We start from the raw sequence: 19831 nt of genomic DNA on the forward strand, positions 1-19831 counted from the left end.
AGCTTTCCCCTGCCCGCGTCGCGGCGCCCACCTCCAGGCCCTCTTTCCGCGCCCCTATTGGCTGTTCGCGTCCCGCTGGCGCGCGCTCCCGCTCCCCTCCCATCCGGATGGAAACCTGGAGGGGGGGGCACGGAGGAGAAAGGCTGAAGACAAGAGGAGGGTGAGTGATCCTCCCTGTGAGGGGCGCGCAAGAGCCAATCATGAGCAGACGTGAAAAAGAGGCGCCGCGCCAACCAGTCACGTTCCGAGGTGCCGTCGGGACCTGCTGACGCGAGGGCGATCGTAGCCAATGGGCGTGCCGCTATGCGTCCGCTCTTCAGCAGCCGGTCGGGGGCGGTGGAAAGAGAGTGAGGAGAGCGCGACAGCGGTGGTAGCGGCGGCTGCAGTGGCGGTGGCGGCGCAGCCATCGCTGGACTGCCAGGAGGAGTGCCGAGGCCCCACCTCTGCCTCTCGGTGAGAGGCAGGGCGCCGCGGGAGGCTCGGACTGTGGGCTCCTTCTTGCCTGGGCTGGGCAGCTTCTCCCTCAGGGCAGGTTGGGCCGAGGTGGGGCAGCTGGCCTGTCCCCGCCCCCACCGCTTCCCCGGGAATGGGGGCGTCCGCTTCCAGCCCAGGGTGGTCCCTGCGCGGCGTGGCCGAGCCGCCGCCCTCTCTAGGGCCGGGACCGCGAGGGAACGGAGGGAGGGGCCTGGCTTGCAGCCGCGCCGCCTGGGGTGGGGGCGCCGCCTGAGCTGGGAGGCCGCGTAGAGGTGGCGAAGGTGGGACGGGTACTGAACGGAGGCGCGGGCTCCGGTGCGTGAGGGAGGGCGGCGGCAAAAGCGGGCTGTGATCGAGAGATTCCGGATGTGGGCAGGAGGAAAGTGATGGGAAACGGGTGATGCTGAGAAAAGGGTGTCCAGGGAGGAGGCGCGGGGCGGGGAGGCGGTTGGCTTCTTGGCAGTAGGCATCCGAAGGGGTTGGGGAGATGAGCTGAAAGCGAAAGGAGAGCAGGTTTTGAAGCAGAGTTTTGAAGCTTAAGATCTCGGGACAAACAGGGACACGTGGAAACGGAATACGGGGCGCATCTACTGAAACCGGAAGGTGACTGCGGGGAGAGGCCCTGGGCGAGGTGTGGATGGAGGCTGTTTGAGCAGAAGGCGTTATTTGGTCTGTTAGAAAGCACACAGGGAGCAGCCAGGTGGATTTATGTACGGTGGTTGAAGGCTGTGCGTGTTTTATGAAATTGAGCAAGAACAGCATTGGGAAAGGCGAATGTTGCAGGTGTGAGCAAGAGTCGGGGTATTTCACTCTTCCTGAGCACGAACTTTCACTGCCCAGACTCTTCCCACCCTTCTTCACCCACGTGGTAGTCCTCAGTCTCCCTGTGGTGCCTCAGCAGCACCACAGACTTACCTCTCAGAAATAATGCACACAAGTACTATTTGCTTTCGATTGGCGGTCCACGGTGAATCCCGTAATCCTTTACATTAAAAAAAAGTAGATTGTTCAGAGATAACATCAGAAGATACTCTTAGAAAATCTGCCCTCCGGGGGAACTCCTCAGTTCCCTCTTGTTGGGCATGTGTAATACAGCATTAAAATGATGCAAGATCTCTTACAGTCGCACAAGTGAGAATTAATGTGTAAGTATAGTTGTGTTCTATACAATGAACCTTTTTAATGTAGCGGAGTTTGATTATGTATTACATTTGTTGTTGGGAAGATTTTCAGGTGTAAGCGGAGTTTTCTATCTAAGTGGATTCAAAATTCTTTTTACTCAGGAAAGACATGGATTGGGGATGTAGCACAGTGATAGTGTGCACCACAAAAAAAAAAGGCAAGAAAGAAAGACAGTCTATGTGTATCACTGCAAATGCCTTTTTGTTTGGAACTTTTGGAATCTTTGTTAGTAGACTGTTGGCAGAGATTGGGGGTAGAGAAAGGGATAATTTTTGCTTGTGGATAGGACAGAAGGATTGTGAAGGGTTACAGTGTTGAGGACAAAAACCAAAAAGAACAATTGTATAGGATATTTCATTGTTCTCCAGTTCAACAAAGCATTGTAATTAGGGATGTAGAAAATAGTTTTGTGCAAGTTATTTCTTGGTAACCTTATTCATTATGATCACATTTTTACCCTCAATATTAACAGAAAACCTAAGTTCTGAGACCCCCTTGGAGAAGAGAGGTAATTGAAGTGGAGTTAGTTCAGGAAAAGCTTCCTGAGAAAGGTAAGTTTTGAACCATCATTTGAAGCAGTAGTTGGGATATGAGTTATTAGAAGACACTAAAATGAGAGCCCAGTAGCTTGGGTGTAGTATAAGCATCTGTGACAAGATTTGCAAATTAAAAAAGGTTTTTAGGAGAATTGAAGAATCGAGTGAACGTTTGGGGTGTGGAAATCAAACTAAGCCTCTTACTGCAGCTTAGTTGGTAAATAATGGTTAAGAAAGCATTACAACAGTTGATAGATTGAAGATAGCAAAGGAAAGTGCACAAAGACATTTCTTGATAGTTAAGAGAATGTAGTGAAAATAAGTTGTCATTGAGGTAGATTTGATAGTCATATGTAATACTTTTTACATATAAAAAATAAATAAAAAATAAATATTTTTCAGTGTACACCAGAGTGTGTTGATAGTAATAGCAAAATTTATTGAGCTCTACTTTGTGCCAGCTGCTATTTTGAGCTTTATCATCTTTTGATTATCTATTTTATAGGTAAGAGATCTGAGAATCAGATTTAACTTGTCCAAGTCACAACAGCTAGTAAGTGACAGATCCAGATTGGCAACAAATAAATTAATTAATATTTCTTAAGCATTTGCTTGATCCCTGGCATTGTACTTAGTGGTGAGGATTCAAGGTTTGCAAGAAAATTCAAAGGTCAGGGACCTGAGCCATTTTTAAGAGGCTATTATAGAAGAGCCATGAAGAAAGAAAAAGATTACTTGGAGAGATTTTTGTAGATAACTGAATAAGATACTATTTTGAGAAACTTCAGACAGTTTTAAGAAAGAAGAACGTGTTCAGTGATAAAATATTTGAGAGACTCAGAAGAACAATTATTGAGGAGAAACTGTTGAGTTTAATAAGGAAAAAAGAAATGTGGGGCTGGGGGAATGGCTCAGGTGGTAGAGTGCCTTCCTAGCAAGCGTGAAGTCCTGATTTCAATCCCCAGTACCATCCCCTACCCCCCAAAAAGTACATTTAGTCTCAAAGCCAAAATGAATTCTGATGTGGGCTGGTAATTGTGCTTAGGTCCTCCACACATGTAAATACTTGGTGTGACCACAGTTACCAAACTCATAGGAAATATAATGAAAGGGCCTCTTGTAATGTTTTAGTCTGGCTAGAAATATTGTAGGCGGCTTAAAAATGCTCATACTTTTGGTATTCCAAGTTTTTAAAAGTGAGCATTGCTGTTTTTATAAAAGTAATTGGAGGGGTGATAAAAACCATTCAGCAGAAATGAGCTAACAGAATATATAGGTCTGAACTTGAGGTTATAGAAAAATAGTCTTATTTCAGTACCTACTCCATATGAGCACCACTTGAAGACCTGTTTCCATGTTGGAAATGACTGGGTTGTTAGTGGAGGGAACTGAAACTTGCTTTTGGGTGATCTGAAGGATCAGGTTACTAAATCTCCCATATCATAGAGGTATGGTCTTGACTCTTGAACATTTGTTAGAGTTTAATAAATGAATTTAAGGTTAGAAGAAAGCCACAAACCACTCGTGGAATTGCCATTTTAACTCTCTTTGACCTTACTTCTTTCACTCTTTGAACACATTATTTCTGTAGTTCCTTTCTTCAGCAACTTTGTGATGGGTTTAGAGTTTCAGTTCAGTAAACAGAATGGAAGTACTGAATTTATGTATAACTGGTCAACTTAAATAACATAAGTTTTGTGTTCTCATTTTGAAGAAGAGAGACACATACGAAGAAAACAAACTTTTCTTACCAAATAATTGTTCTCAAGGAAAGTAGTGGATTTGCCCTGAGGATTGGTAGAAGTCTTTTAAAACAATCTAGTTTTTAGTTTAATCTCATGTAGTCCATAGGGATTATGGGAGAAAACTTCATTTGACTTCTATTTCTTCTAGATATTGTACTATATTCCTTAAATAAGTAATCACATTTAATTCTCATGCATGTGTCCCATTTCCCAGATAAAGAGAATGAGACTCAGAGAAGTTAGTAACTTTCTAAAAATTGGAGAGCTAACTGGCAGAGCTGGAACCTAAAAATTTGCTTTGGCAGGACATGGTAGGGCACTTCTACTATAATCCCAGGAGAATCATAAGATCCAGGATAAGCCTGAGCTACAGAGCAACACCTTGTCTCAATGTCAAAATTTGTGCATATAAGGCAAATAAGAAGAATTGAAAAAATGTAACTATTACCTTAGAAGATAGGTCTTAGAATCATACTACCTTTAAATAAATAATAATGATTTTATAGGGTACATTATATTACATTTTTTGTTTTAGAGATTTGTTTTTGCATCTTAGTGTTTGATGAAATGAAGATATATTTTAGTATCTATTTTAAAATGTTTGGGAAATGAATACTGTGTCTTAAAGTCAAATGTGTCTCAGAATTGAGGAACTTGTAGATGCATATAGTTTTCGTGTGTAATTGTCTTTTGAATTTGATATGCTTTTTTTCTTCCCAGTCTACCCCCTATACTTATCCCACTTTTAAATGATGTTATGATATGGAATTGAAGAATATATTAATAATAAAATAGCTTATTCTTTTTAGTTAATGAGGTGTAGAAAGAAGTGGCAATATAAAAAATTTACATTGAACTGTGAGTCAGCAGATTTGAGTTTTAGTTTTGTTGTTTTTTTTTTTTAAAGTAGCTTATATAACTCAAACAAGTCACTTCCCCTCTTTGGCCTTTAGTTTCCTTATCTGTTAAGTGGAAGGGTGAGGAGAACTTTTAAGACACTTGAACTTGACTAAGCTCTGCCCTCTTTTCTAATTAAAAACACGGGTACTTTAGATTCAGTACCTTTCTTTATGATTATTACTGCTTTCTCTAATTTTTTCTTTGCATTTTCCAGTCTTTTCTCCTACCATATTTGTCATGGATCCCTGAGAGTTTTGTCAGATTCTTACTTTATTAGAAAGATGAATTATTTTTGGTACTCTACATTTACCATGACAGGATATCTTAGAAAATAGGACCTATAAAATTATAAGTATTATCAAAAAGCTGTTGTGGGTTGAGGGTATAACTAAGTGGTAGAGTGCTTGCATAGCATATATAAGGCTTTGGTTCCATCCCCAGCATTCAAAAAAAAAAGCCCAGAGAATAAAGCCAAGTGGTTATTATGTGTGAGAACCTGAGCTCAGTCCCAGGCACCAATACATTTTTTTTTAAAGCTCTTGAAGTTTCATTGAAGAATAGTTTCTCCCTAAAGAATGAAATGGTTTAGTAAAGTTAAATTCATCTGCTTTGTGTTGGAGAAATGCACAATTAGGAAACTTCTGAACTTGCCTTTAAGAAGCTTCCTTGTAGCAGGAGCCAGTGGCTCACACATATAATCCTAGCTTCTCAGGAGGATGGTGGTTCAGAGATAGCCCAAGCAATTAGTTTGTGAGATCCTATCTTGAAAATAACCAACACAAAAAGGGGGCTTGGTGGAGTGGCTCAGGTGGTAAAGCACTTGCTTAGCCAGTGTGGGACCCTGAGTTCAAACCCCAGTACCACCAAAAAAAAAAAAAAAAAGCAACAGCTCTTTCTAGCAGGAGCAAACTTCTGTATATTTTGTACTATTAAAAATTTAACAAGAGTATATATTTCACCAACTTTTAAGTTAGGAGCTTGTGGTCAATCTTGCTTCATCTGTACCTCTATCCACTTCCCCCTTTACTATGAAACAGATGGTTTTTTGTTTTTAACAATTATTATCATACAATATAACAATAGACTGGACTTTTTTTTTTTTTTTTTTACAATTATCGCCATACAGACTGAAAATAGACATTAATCTAAGTGAGGTGAAAATTTGTTCAAATAAATAATTTTGAAACTTGTACATTTTGTGCATTTTAGGTTGGATACAATGTACTCCTACATACAGATCTGAAACAGAATGCAGTAACATGGGATCATGTGTCAAAATTGGTGGAAATTGAAACTTTTGAATGAAAGTAGGGTTTAGACAGGTGGAGACAGGAAGAATATTTAGCAGGTGAGGTAGGGGTGATCACATGGATTAAAGCATATAGTTAGAAAAATCTAACTTTGGCTCACAGAATATGTGTAAATTTGTACCTTTATATCTTTTAAATCCATGTAAGATATAATTGGCATTATAGATTTTGCATCTGTTCTTGAAAAAAAGCCAGTTGCTGTATTAAAAATTAGTGCACACCATTTTGTTAAATGTATCATTGGCTTTGGTAAATTATTTCGCAAATAGTGCTAATTTCTTCTAAGTGTCTTACATCACATGTAAATATGGACCCACTTTAGCTAGAATGTGGGAGTTTGCCAGTCAGCTTTGAATTGTAAGTCACTCTAACACTTTAAATGTATGCACATGTCTTTTAAGTGTTCACTATTTCACAATTTTAAGATTATTTTGAAATATGTAGTTTATTACATTTCATGGAATTCTGATAAATGCTGGCATGGCAGTTCATGAGAAGTCTGAATTAAGAATAACATCTAAAAAAGTATATTCCATAATACAGTTTTTTTTTTGTGTGTGTTTGTTTTTTGTTTTTGTCTACTAGGGTTTGAATTCAGGACCTCACAACTCCTAGGTGGGTGCACTTGAGCCACACACCCAGCCCTTTTATGCTTTGGTTATTTGTGAGACAGTGTCCTTTATGCCCAGACTAGCCTGGACTACCATTTTGCTATCTATGCTTCCCTACATAGCTGGGGTGATAGTGGCATGCCACCATGCCCAGCTTTTATTTGTTGAGATGGGGTGCCCAGAACTTTTTGGTCCTGCTGACCTAGTTCCATGATCCTTTGATTTCTGCCTCCCAAGAAGCTAGGATTGTAGGCTTGAGCTACTGCTCCTGGCCCAAAGATTCTTAAAAGTTGGCAAACCTCTCTGAGCATCTCAAAGCTTTGTCCTATCTTCTTAGAAAAAAAATACATACACTCAGTTTTTCATAGAAGTTTAGGGTTAATTCTAAGACTCTCAGAGCCCATTCAAATATTCTTTGGAGTCTCTGGATCCTGGTTTAATAACTCATTCTTTAATACATAGGCAGAATACTGATAAAACTCAATTCTGTTTTATGTGTTATGCTCACCTTTAACAAATAAGGAATGATAAAATTATGAAGTTTATTATTTAGAGGCCTAATTTAAGTAAATTAGACTAATTCTTAATTGGATTCTTGGGGAAAAATAAGCCATAGCCAGTTTTTTTTTTTTTTTTCCAAAAACTGGGCCTCCCTGTATAGCTGAGGCTAACCTTGAACTCACAGTCCTGCCTTAACCTCACAAGTATGTCTGGCCATAGTCAGTTTATATGTAGGAATAATTTTACAAAAGATTTTGGAATAGAGGTATGGAACCTTATATACATGATGTATGGCTGCTGTCCATCTGAATCAACAGGAAGTAGAATACGTAATAATGGATAAATGCATAAATACCTTCCTCTTCCTCCCCATCCCCCCCCCAAGTAAAGGAAGAAAGTTCTTTGAACTACATTGCTGTTAAACAATTAAGATTGATAGAAGGAACAGTCGGTTGAAAGTATGTTGAGGTTTGCATCTGTGTTGAAATAATTCTTAGAAGTAATGTAGGATTTTTGGCTGACAAAGGATTGATTTTCAGAGATCAAGAGAGTCAGTTGATTCTCAGTGATCCCTGAGATCATAAGCACTATCATCCACTCAGTTTGAAGGAATTCTCTTTAAAAACTTTCTTAGAAATACTTGATTTTAAAAACTTGTGGATTACACTTAAAATGTCATAATAATGTTTACTAGGATAAGCAGAATCCTCAGGAGATAAGAACCAGGTGAATTAACTGGTAATGGGACATTTGCAGAACAGTGCATAAATTAAAGATGGCAAATATGAGGTGAATTGGTCTAAACTGATAACCTTTATAACCTATTGAAGTTAATAATTCCCTAAGTATCTAATGTAAGTAGAAGTATAGACTTTAAGAGCCAGAAGATTTAACAGTTTTCTAACCTCCTCTTCAATGAATTTAGTAAGTTACCACAGAGGTTCATTGACTTGCTTTAGGTCTGGTGTAGTCATTCATCGGAATTTTGTTAGTCTTTTGGGCTTTTTAAACTTTTTACTATCTTTTCATTCTGGATCACACTGTCCACAGAAGGAAGTATCTTAGCATTAAGGTTTTTAGCATTGTGACTTTGATAAATTATGAATTTCCTGAATTTTTTTACTCTAATGCTTTTACTTTGCCAAACTTATTTTAATCCCTTCCTTGGTGTAATAACACATGGTTACAAGTCTATTGGGGTAGATCTCTTAGGATCTTACTTTAGTGCTGCAGCTGAAACATTGAAATTCAGACACTTCACCAGACACTCAATCCCCTTATGAGTTTTTACCTTTATGAGGTGATAACCTGCTTGATAGCATTTAATTGAATGATTTTTCTATGAACCTGGCAAGTTTTAAAGAAACTAAGAAGAGATTTTGGAGAAGAGGGTTTGTTGCAGGATTTAGTTCTTTAAAGACATTCCTAGAAACTATTCCTTCTCACTCAAAACTTGAGGCTGGAGGGATCATTGACATCCAAGTTCAAAAAAGTTATTACTACTTACAGCAGATACCGATTCTGAGAACTACCACATTTGGTTGGTGTGGTCATGGAGAAGTCTTGTGCATGTATTAGTGACCCTGTCCTTAGGAAGGACCCTTTAGAAAAGTGACCCTTGAGCTTTTTAAACTCTTAACCCTTTACTTGGATCATCCTTTAGCTAAATAATTTCTACTTTTCTAGTGGAATAATAACAGTTATCAAGATAAAATATATTTTGGGGACAGATTTTCATAGGGATATAGATGGTTCCTAATTGAATCACAAAAATGTAATTATCTTAGAGTCTAGACCAGTTAGAAAACTAGTGATGCAATTGTACAGTACAATCTTTGGACGTCTAATAATACAACCAAAACTAAATTCATAATGATGAGGCCAAACTAATGGTAGTTTTTAATTAAAAAGCAAGAATACTGATAGTTGAAAACAATGACTAGCTAAAGACAACACAGCTTAACTGATAGTGTCTCTTTTAAATACTACAATTATAGGGCTGGATGTGGAAGTAAGTGCCCAACTACTCTCAGGAAGCAGAGATAGGATTGTGGTCCCAGGCTTACTCAGACAAAAAGTTGGCAAGATCCCATCACAGAAAGCAAGCTATATGTTGTAGCATACATCTGTAATCCCAGCTACTTGTAGGAGGATTGTGGACTAGCTCAGGTAAAAACGCAAGCCCCTATCTGAAAATTAAAAAGCAAAATGATTCAGGGTGTGGCTCAAGTGGGACGCCCTGTTCCGCCCCAGTACTTAGGGGAGAAATTACATGTTTTCTTCAGTGTGAATGTGTGGAAGAAGCTTTTGCAGCATTGTTGGTTTCAGTAACCAACTTTAGTAGTTGAGTATAAATTGAAGTCTTTGCATTCTAATAGTGTTCATTTTTGCAGTTCTTGATAACTAGCTTAGTAGTTTATTTATAAATAGGCTTATGGATCAAAGGAAGGTCATGCTTTCTAAATCATTAGGTTTGACCCATTTTTAGAAAGCTAGTATCTTAGGAGGCTGATACGGTGTTCTTAAGCTTTTTATGAGTGTTGTTTCCTTAGTGAAGGGTAGACTGAATTTATTTATACTTCAGGACATTTTGTAGTATTTGATATGCTAATGTACTTAGATAATCTGATTGGGCTGAGGCATGCAGTTTCCCAGACCCATTTACAAAAAAATCTTCCTTGGAGGACTGAAGCTTGTTTTTAGGTTCAGTCTTGAAAACAGATTCAGAAGGTACTGGAAGAAAGTGACACAAAAGAAGTAGAAAATACAGCATACCTATGAAGCAGGAAGCAGCTTCAGAGTACTTTAGTTCTTTTAAGGATTGAAACTCTTTTGCTCTACAATCAGATTGAGTGATTAACTGCTTTTATAGTCCACAAAATACCCGGTTCTACCATCTTGTTTGAAAGACTACTTTTGGCGAATAAGATTTGATAGATTTTTAATTGGACCACACAAGATACACAATTAGTAATTTGCTTGAGTCTATTTTTGGATAAACCTGTATATAGTCTACATGTAGTATTCAGGGCACACAGGGTACATTTTCCTATAACATCAGTTTACTGAATAATTTGAATATTTTTATGTTAATCCTGAGATACATTATAGACAGCATATACCTCATGAATTTTTAAGCAAAACAGGATATTTCAATTTCCTTTACTATGTTGGCAGTTTGAAAAATTATCTTTGGCAATGCTTTTAAAATATTAGCATAGTTTTGTATATTGAGCACTGTGTTTTACTTCTGAGTCTGAAAATACTAGGATAAAAACTCATCTTCATATGAAAACATTTTTATTATGGTATGGAGCAAGTGTAGTACAGTAGTTTACCTAACAAAGGAATCATGACTTATAGGAAATACATTCTTTTTTAGAAAAGCTATCTTCCTTCTAGAATGGAGTGGGATGTTTTTCTAAGAATGATTCCCTTCTGCACGCACTCACACCCAATCTCAGTAACTTCACTGATGGCTAGGACTGTTTTGGATATTTCTTCCTGTTTATTCTTGATTACCATGTTACATGTAAAGAAGAAAAGACCCTTTTCTATAGGCTTCTTAGCAGAGAAATTACTAATACAGGCTTTGAGCTTAGAAACCAGAACAAAGAAAAGTTGATATTATTGAAAAATTAAAATTCCTTGGTAAGCATATAATTTTAATGGTGTAGAATTGACATTTCATCTGTAATGGAGTAAAGAAGTAGAAGGTGTTTTTTTTTTTTTTTTTTTTTTGAGACAGGGTATCAACATCTAACCTTTTCTAGGATAATACACTAAAGGCATTTTAGTTCTTGTGAAAGTGCCATGCTGTGGTACAACAGTAGTGTATAAAATAAGTGATGATGTGGCCTAAGAACTAAGGAACCTGTTGAGATTCCTTACTAAGAAGAAATACCTTGGACACTGCGGAAAATAGGACACGGTCAGATACTGCTCTATCACTGGTGGCCTGTGTAGCCAAACAGAGTGGCCATTATATCTGTTTCAATGGGTGCTTACAACAGAGTTGGACACTAGCATCTTTTATTGAAAAAAGAAATGTTAACCAAGATGTTAGTTATTCTTTTGTTTGTGGAAAAATGCCTGATAAGCCTTAATTTTTGAAAAAAGAGTCCACTATTCTTACAACTTCACTACAGTAAATATTTTATACACTTTTGAGTTTGCATTTGGTTTATTTGTTGCTTATAGCTTACTTTCAGAGGAAGTTTTATGTTGCCTTAATCAAAACACTATATAAAAAGTCCTCAATACATTTTCAAAACATGCTGCACATGATAAATATGTACAATTTTGTCATTAGTAAAAATGATTATGTAGTTACCAGAATATAGTAGAAAAGACAGTAACTAGACCTTTGGTTCCCAGGATGTCTCCAGTTGAGTTTAGAAGGAAATCTTAACTTATACTTGTCTAGAGGCTTCTTCATAGTCTAACTGAAATGAATTAATTTTCCTGCTTTTGGCTATAAAGATATCAATGCCAAGTAGCAACTTGGTTAAAGTTCGCTGTTAATTAAACATGGGAAAATGATGCTATTCAATAAATGAGGTTATCTGGTAAGTAAAATGTTGAAAAGTATGAGATTTATGGTACCATGTTTTTAAAAGTTTTGTGTGGATAAAAAAATAACTTAGGAATAACTCTTTGCTGTACACTACTTTTGTTAGTTAAAAAAATTATAGAAGGCCACTGTTTGGTAAAGTCCTATATTGGGCCCTGACAGACCAAGCTGAAAATCAAAATGGAGTCATTCACGTAAAGTTCCACATCACCAAGCTGAAACTGAGCTGTTTGTGCAAAAATCAGGATTAGAGCAATAATAGCCATATCTTCCACATAGGCTAGTTTCATTGGGTATGACAACACAATTTTCTCTGCCTTAATCCAAGCAAGGTAACCTTAAATAACCTGTTTTTTTGATGCTGGGGATTGAACCCAGAGGCACATGCACATTAGGCCAGCACTCTATCTCTGAAGCCATATCCCCAAACCCTTAAATAACCTAATGCTAGCCAATTAGTTATTTTTCTATTCTGTTTACTTTCCCCAACTTTATAGGAAAATAACTTTATTAACATCACCAGTTCTGTCCTTGGTTTTTTGTTTGTTTCTGCTTTATCTTTTATCTTTTTTTTTTCTGCCCATGAAACCAAACTCTTGGGCCAGGTGTTGTGCAAGCCTATAATTCCAGCTACTCGGGAGTCGGAGATTGGGAGGATTTTAGTTTGAGACCAGCTCAGGCAAAAAGTTAGCAAGACCCCATCTCAAAAATAAGCTAGGCATAGTGGCTTGTGCTTGTAATCCCAAATGTGAAGGAAGCATAGGAGGGAAGATCAGATCTGAGCTGGCCCTGAATAAAAAGTAAACAATAACTAAAAGCAACTGAGGGTGTTGTTCAAGTGGTAAAACACCTGCCTAACAAGTGCAAGGCTCTGAGTTCAAACTCTAGTACCACTAAAGCAAAAACTTCTTAAGCTGGGCATTGTGGCACATGCCCAGCACTCTTGAGGCCAAGGCAGAAAGCTCTTGAATTTGACAGCTTGTACTGTATTGCCAGACCTTCTCTCAAGAGAAAACAAAAAAACACAGCTCATCTTCTGTTTAGCTCATTGGAACACTTTTTGTTGCTCAATTATAGAATGAAAAATAAAGCCAATTAAAATTTTAGACTAAATTATAACTTTGTCATTTGACAGATTTGGTGAAAAAGGTATCCGAAGACTGCTGATTACTCCTGAGACACCTTGAGGAACACAGGAGAAGTATTGCTGATTCCTTTGAAGTGCCCTGTTTTCCTCACAGAACCCTGAAGATTGTTAAGTAAGTCCCACTTGACTGAGACTGCTTTTTGTGCCTTGAACCCAGGATCTTTTTGATTTTGGGGAAACCAGGGTTAGTTTGCATTGTGAGAGAGTGCTTAATTTTAGATTTACGGTAACAGATAAATCACTGGCAAGAGCTGCAGGTTCTTTTGCTTATTTTTGTGCTGCTGGGGCTCAAAACCAGGGCCTTGAGCCCAGGGCCTCATGCATACTAAGCAGGAGCTCTACCACTGAGCTCAACTACATCCCCAGCCTTAAAACTTCAATTTTAAAGGTTTAAAGGTCAGTGATGGAGGTATACAGAGCATGTGAACACTGGCTGTCACAACTCAAAGGTATTAGGGTTCTGCCTTCATTTCTTTTTCTTACACACTGAATTGCAAAAAAATAATGAACCAGTTGCTCAAGGGAATATCAGAGCCAGAACCCCAACTTGTGGGCACAGATCTAACATTTAAAAGCCATCAGGAGTTCACCCATCCTGAGGTGGGGATTAACGTATTCTTAAGTTTGGGCTGCCTTCAAATTAATCACTTGTAGTCAGCTGAATGTGGCAAAAGTTGTACTAATAAAACTTCTAAGACTAGGTGAGAAAAGGTAAGAGAGCTTCTACCTAGCTAACTAGAATTCTGCTGTTTAAGCTATGTTAGCTTTGTAAGCAGTCTGACTAGCCTGTGGTTACCATCCTATAAGGAAGGCCAAAGTACTCTATCTTGAGAGAGGCAAAAAGACTCTTAAATTCAAGAGCTAGAAATTTAAGTTTAGAGTGATTTTGTTGCAGAGTGAGAGATAACCAGAAAACTACTTTTCCTGAATCTGCTACCAATACTGAGATTTGGCAACATAGAAGTGTTCAATCATATATGTACATATACCTCCCAATGATTTGTTCTGAAAACTGAATCATTATCTTCTTTTAATCTTTCATCTTTGATATATAAAACTTTTTTCTACTGTTTCTTCCTGTACTCACTTGAAAAGCCATTCCATTTAATAATTTTTGTAATGTGAAAGCATATTCATCATCTTTTGGAGGCCTTTTGCTTTGTGCCTTAATTGTAGTCGCTATGATATGGTCTTGTATTAGTTTTCTTAGAATGGTGTAACAAAGTTTCTACAGATTTGCTTGAGACAAAAGAAATTTTTTGTCTCAAGGCTCTAGATACTAGAAGTATGAAATGACATCGGGGTGATGCTGCCTGTAAAACCTATAGAAAAATCCTTGCTTGTCTCATCTTTGCTGTCAATTCTCTGACTTTTTCAACTCCCTAACTCCAGTCATTGCTATTGTTGGCCCATGCAGTTCTTTCTTTGTATTTTGTTTTATAAGGATAGTAGTAGTGAAATCACAGACAATGTTTTTTGTTTTAGACAATTCCTTTTCCATCAATGCTTTTCTCACTTACTGAATGTGAAATATTGGAGACCATTTTTAGGAACAGGGTTGGCAAACTGGCCTACAAACTGGATTCCTGTTTTGTAAAGTTGTTGGAATATAGCCGCATCCATTTGTTTGTTAGTCCATTTCATGTTATTATAGTGAAATACCTAAGGCTGGGTCACTCATAAAGAAAAAAGTTTATTTAGGTTCTGGAGGTTCAAGGGACTGCATCTGGTGATGGCCTCCTTGTTGGCAGAGTTCCAAGGTGGTACAGTATAGAACTTTACACACGGGAAGAGACAGAAAGTGTATGTGTATACCATATCCTTTGCTGCTTCTCATAACATTCAGTCATGAAGCTCTATTCTAATGACCTCCCAAAGACCCCTACTTCTAAACATAATAAATCAGGTTTCCCCTTTCTTTGTAACTCACTATGGGGATTAAACTGCTGCCTGAGTTTTGGTGGGGACAAACCATTTTCAAACTACAGCAGCTGCTTTTGTGCTGTAATATCAGAGTTAAGAAGTTGCTGTTGACCAGTGTTCTACAAAACTGAAACTATTTACTTCTTGGCCCTTTATGGAAACCTTTGCCAACTCCTGGCTTAGAATATTTTGGACTCAGTTCTTCCTCTTAAGGGATTTTTGTAGTTTTTTTTTTTTAAGTCATGAAACCTAAGGGGCTTATTAAGAGATCATTTAGCTTAACTATCTGTTGTTTAAATTTCCTTCAATATTCTGCCAAGTGGTATTACACCTGAGAGGTACAGGAGAATGAGATAAGTAGAATTAACTGAAGGTATAGCTAAAGTGAGAGAGCTTGCCTAGCAAGTGGGAAGCCCTGAGTTCAAATCCCTGTGCTGCCCACCCCCACAATAAGTAGACTTAATGACAAAAACAGCATTACAAATATGATTGTATTAAACACAGGAATTGTATCTGGAAGTAAAAAACAAAAACAATTTTATTCCTTGTCTATTTGCTCGTACCATAATCTCCACTGGTAAGCTTTGACTTTAAATGTGTTTGCATGCTAATGGCACAGAGGAGCCAATTTTAATAGAAAAGTAAATAGAACCTACTTCCATTTACAGCCACAGGTAGTGGAAGCTTACAGAAAGCTGGATTGAATGGTTAGACATCCATTTTGAGACTTTCAGATTCAGTGCTTAGTTCTCTAAATAAATTTGTAGCAGCTGAAACAATGGAACCGAGTCTTTATAAAGATCCTTTGTTGTTATGGGTGATAAGTAACAATACAGAAAGATGCTTATAGCTAGAGTCAGTCTAGACCTGGTTCTGTGCACTTTACTGCTTTCTGAACATGCTAAACATGAAGGAGGCAAATCTGTCAGGAAATTTTAGAAAGAAGGGTATCCTATTCCCTAATACCAACATTATCCTCAGGAGAGAATTTTTTTTTCAAATTCCATTCAGCAGACTCAGCCTGTGCATCAATTTGATACATAAGTAATTATCTTCTTTTAATCTAAAAGGTTTTACATCTAATAAAGAAATGGAACAAATTTAGTAATAAAGATTAGCAGAAAGATAATACCCTTTTCTTCTTACTACATGATAGTCTTTTCACTTAAAATGAGATTTGTCAAAGTTTTTTCTAAATATAGATGAAAGTGAGTTTATAATTATTACAGGACAAGACAATAGTAGGGGAAAATTTTGTGCTTTCAAGCTTTGTTGGTACCTTATCTGTTTTCTCTACTTTACAAAATAATTATTTTTTTAAAAATAGATAATACATGCGCATAAAAATGTATGAAAAGATATATAGTGAAAAGTAAATGCCCCTCATCTCTGTTTAACATTTGTTCCCTCAGCAACCAACATTACCAAGTTTTTGTCTGTTCTACCATAAGTAATGTATGTGTTTATTTATAAGCATATGCAACATTAAAAAATTTCTGTAAAAATGGTGTATCATATAGTGCATCTCAGTTTTTAAAATCTATCATGACTGCTATTCTATATCAATACAGATAGAGCCACTTCATTCTTCTTTTAGTTACAAAAATATGCCATTGTAGGAATATGCCAGTTCTTACCCTGCTTCTCTATAAGTGGGCATTTAGGTTTTCAATCTTTTGTGCTCAGTGATGCAGTGAATACATCATTTTATAAACATGCAAGAATAGCTGTAGGTTAAGTCTTTGACATAGAATTTCAGGGTCAAAGATAATGGGCATTTAAAATTTGACAGATATTGCCGCCACCACCCCTCCCCACCCCTCAAAAAAATTGAGTCTGTTTCTTTTGTATACTTTGATTACAAGTTTTATTGGTCTTTGCAAGTCTGGTAAGTGAAAAGTAAATGTTATTTTAATTTGCATTTTTCTAAATGAGTAAGGTTGAGCATCTTCCCATATGTTTCAGGAGCCATTTGTATTTTTTACTGTTTGTGTTCCATTAATATCTTTTGTTCATCTAATTGTTGGTCTTCTTAGACTTTAGGCACTCTAAAACCAGTTATAGGTTTCTTTTGTTTTCTGTTTGTTTTTCCCCTGCTGGGTATCAAACCTAGGACCTCATGCATGGTAGGCAAGTGCTCTTCCAATTACAGAATTTTGCAACTGTATGCAGAAACTGGGCATAAAATGTAAAGGGGGTTTGTGTGGGAATAGTCTTGGTATTTTCTTCCTTCTAAGTAAAATAGGTCATTATCAATTACTAAATAGCCTTTGGTATTCAGGAACACTGTGCCTCAATGGTGAGCCAATAGTGGAAGTGTGTCTACTTAGAGAGAGGTTCCGGGATTGCTTAGGGGTTTTTAGAATTGAAGACTCTCAGATTCCCAGACCAACTGAATTAGAATCTGCATTTTAACAAGGTCTTCAGGTCATTTGTGTGTACTTTAATGTTTGGTAGATGGTGGTGGTAGCTCACCTGGCCTAAAAGGTTGTGCCTTTTCTTAGGACAGGTGGGGGTGAAAGGGTGTCTCATGAACTTGGTTCTAAATTAGACTGGTAAGAATATTTGAGGTGTGGGAGTTTGTGTGGGGAGAAACTGGTATGGGGGTCTCGAGATGTGTCCATCACTGGAATGTTTCATTTAGAGGGTTTTGGGGGAACTAGAATTTACTAGGGTTGAAATAGAACTTTCCATAGATACTGTTGGTTTAAGGTTAGGATCTAGAGAGAGGTCAGTGGCAGGCAAATTGTGAAAATTTCAGATGAGAGAGTAGATAAAAGGTCTTATCAGAGTTTAAGGTGTAGGGGGAAAACTATGTGCCAGGAACTAGAACTCAGAGTCTTGGACCAGGCTGAGGATCCCCAAACTTTTCTTTAAAGGGTCAGGCTGAAATGCTTTGGGCTTTGTGGACTATACAGTCTTTGTTGTGACTCTTGAGCCCTGCTGATGCAGTAAAGTGTAGATAGGTTCTCTGTAGTTGTGTTTCAATAAAATTTTATGTGCAAAAATGGAATAAGAGAGATTTAATGCTAGTGTGGTCTTTTGCTGCTCTGAGTAGGTGGAACTGAAGCTACTGCATAACGGATCCCAGGTTCCACCTTGCTCATGAAATCAGACCTTATAAAGATTTGCCTTGTCTTTTCTCCTTAGCACAGTGCCTGGATGGGACCCAGCCTTCAAGGTAAAGTTCTTTACTACCCAAATCTGCACAGGTTTGGAGGTAGTAAAGAGTGTTTTGAATCCTGTTATTTTCTCCACTTTATTTTGGAAATGGGTTAGACAGTTCTCAAAGTGTGGATTCTTTTTTTTTTTTAAAACAGGGTTTCACTGTGTAGCCCATTCTGGTCTTGAACTTGTGATCCTCCTGCCTCAGCCTCCTAGCCTCCTAAGTGCTGGAATTATAAACATGCACCATCACAGTGGTTTGTTTTGTTTTGTTTTTCTTTTTAAATAGTATTTCTGGGGTTTGAACTTGACCTTAAACTTGCTATGCAAATAACTCTACCATTTGAACCATGCCTCCAGCCCTTGGAGGGCTTCTTGTATGACTATAAATGATGGTGAGGTCTAGGAAAGGGCATCAAAATAGAGTACCTTTTAATGATGTAGGAAAGAAAATCTTAAAATTTTTTGAAGTGTAAATACAGAGAAGTTCACAAATACAGCTTAATTAGTGAATAATCATCAAGTGTGCTCATTTACTTAATTACACTGAAGTCAAGGAATAGAAAATATTAAATACCCATATTTATACCCCTTCCATTCTCTCCAAGGTATGAATTTGACGTCTAGATTAGTTTTACATCCTTTGAACTTTACATAAATGGAATCACACATTATGTATCATTTTTTGCATCTCATTTTTTTGGCTAATAATTTGAGACCTCTTTCAGTTTTGTTGCTGGAAAGAATTTGTAGAATGTCATTATTTATATATGTTTTATTGTTGATAAATAGTTGAGGGTTTTTCAGTTTTAAAATGTTGCAAATAATATTTCTTTGAATCTTACTGTTTATGACTTCCAGTGCCCATGTATGCTTATATTTTAACTGAGTGTATTTTCAAGAAGAAATTGCAAGATCAAATTATACATATGCTCTTATTAAATATTGTCAGTTTTCCAAAGTGATTGCATCCATTTCTACAGTTCTGTATTGTCATCTGTAAGTTTAAGAACAAGCAGGGTAGAAGAATTTAATATATATATTGTACCTGCTAAAGCTGCCCTAAGACTATAGCCTGGTTTTTTAACTTGTGAGCATTTGAAGGCTTACTAACTCTTCTTCTAGCCAATAGGAGTATGTATACATGTGAATATTGCAGTGTCTAGTCTAGAGATAAAGTATCTTTTGGTCTTACATGGGTAATACATTTTCTTTCTGATTCCCAAAATTGCACTAATAAATAAGTGATTCCAGAAAAAAAAGCCATTAATAATTTCAGCAGAAATGAGAGAGGGAGTGAGAAAAAAAATTTCAGATTATTTCTAAAGTATTATAGATCAGAAAATTGTTCAAGGACCATACTGAGAATCTCTGCGGTGAAAGTAAAGGAAAAATCAATATGGAAATGTAATTGTGAGCCCAGTTTTTATGTGTTTGTTACATTTAATGATCACACAAATGCTATGAGGTTGAGGGGGATAAATAGGTCTATTGCTGTACTTTGGAGATGAGGAATCTGTATAACCAGACATGTAAGTAAATTCACTCCCAAGGTAAATAGGTGAGCCTCTGCTCCAGGTACTGCATTTAGCTGCTGGGTTATCTTAAAAGCTTTGTTTCCAACAAAAGTCCTACCTTTTTTATCAGGCGGTGTATAGGCAAAGCATAATTACATTCAGTACTGAAATGAGATTTATTTTCTATATAGAGCAGCAGCCTGTTCCTTGTCCTCAATTATTTTGTGTTACCTGGACAAGTGAGATG

The 19831-nt window shown here is 37.5% G+C and overlaps 1 protein-coding gene across 3 annotated transcripts in view; it reads left to right on the plus strand.

The window, feature by feature from the left end:
* Positions 1–295: 295 nt before the first annotated feature.
* The window catches only part of Far1 (fatty acyl-CoA reductase 1), a 60313-nt gene continuing 40777 nt past the window's right edge, over positions 296–19831 (plus strand). For 2 of the 3 annotated variants that reach the window (XM_074041853.1, XM_074041868.1), the window contains exons 1-2: positions 296–453; positions 12968–13091. The gene's annotated coding sequence lies outside the window, so the exon portion shown is untranslated. Of the gene's footprint in view, positions 454–2128; positions 2208–12967; positions 13092–19831 lie in introns of all 3 variants that reach the window. The other variant, XM_074041861.1, reaches the window with a different exon arrangement.

This window comes from Castor canadensis, chromosome 1, assembly GCF_047511655.1.
Source record: "Castor canadensis chromosome 1, mCasCan1.hap1v2, whole genome shotgun sequence".
NCBI lineage: Eukaryota > Metazoa > Chordata > Mammalia > Rodentia > Castoridae > Castor > Castor canadensis.